Source organism: Limulus polyphemus, unplaced genomic scaffold (assembly GCF_000517525.1).
Source record: "Limulus polyphemus unplaced genomic scaffold, Limulus_polyphemus-2.1.2 Scaffold818, whole genome shotgun sequence".
NCBI lineage: Eukaryota > Metazoa > Arthropoda > Merostomata > Xiphosura > Limulidae > Limulus > Limulus polyphemus.
The window spans coordinates 124,605-125,814 of record NW_013666428.1 but is presented as its reverse complement, the minus strand read 5'-3'; positions in this window follow the sequence as shown (position 1 = coordinate 125,814).

Below are 1,210 nucleotides of genomic sequence, written 5' to 3'. Positions count from 1 at the left end.
TACAACAAAGTCTCTTAATTTTACAGGACGTATTTACTTCCGTATTGGTCTCCATCTCGTTGGCTTCTGTTTCACGTGGGGTTCATCTGCTCCATCAGGAAATGTCCTATTGTCGGTAACAGTCACATCAGTGGTAGTAACTTCATCAAGGGCTTCACTGTTTCCCTTCTGAAAACCGGGTAGAGTTTCTTCTTCGACGGTGGCTTTTTCAGGTGACACGTCTTCAGCAGCGTCATTTCTTTTATTGTTCACTTCGTTCCAACTGAAATGTCCTGGATCGTGATAATGCCAATGCCTGTTGGCATGCACCACTACTGGCTTACCTCGCCGACCACATTTTATTCGGAAAGTCACGTCTGCGGGACGAACCACTATGTCATATGGGCCTTCCCATGGAGATAACAACCTAGGAGACTTCCCTTTGGTCTTCCTGGGGTTATACAACCGCACCTTGTTTCCTGGTACAAAGCTGACTTCAGTAGATCTCTTATCATAACATAACTTTATCGAAACAGCAGACGTTTTCTAGTTTGAACGCACTTGATGGTGAATATTATCCATCTTTTCCGATAACACTTTCATGAATTCTGACACATTTTCAGGCAACTCTTCATAAGGTGGGCGTCCTGTTAACAGATACAATGGCAACCGAAGTTCCCGACCAAACATCAACTTTGCTGGAGTGTATCCAGTGATTTCATGCCCTGCTGTTCTATGGGCCATCAACAGCGGAGGGAGTAAGACATTCCAGTCATATTGGTGTCTATTACAAAACATTGCCAATTCCTGTCTCAGTGTCCAATGGTACTTTTCTACCATCCCATCAGACTGTGGGTGAAGTGGCATCGTCCTGGTCTTTCATATGCCAAACAACTTGCAGCATTATTGGAACACAGTTGATTTAAAGTTACGGCCTTGATCTGAATGCAGTTCATATGGCATACCAAAACTGAAGAAGAAATTACCAGTGTAACACAGCATGGTCTATCCTGATGGTAAACCTAGCCCCATAGAGGTAAGGATGGAAATATGTCAAACTCTTTACTATAGCAAGGAGTTCCCTCCGTGTTACACAGTAGTTCCTCTCTGGTCGACTCAGGACCGTACTGAAGTAAGCCACCACATGTTCATTTTCACTAACTTTCTGAGACAACACTCCTCCAATTCCGATATTATTAGCATAACAGTCCAGTGTGTATGGCAGTGAGGG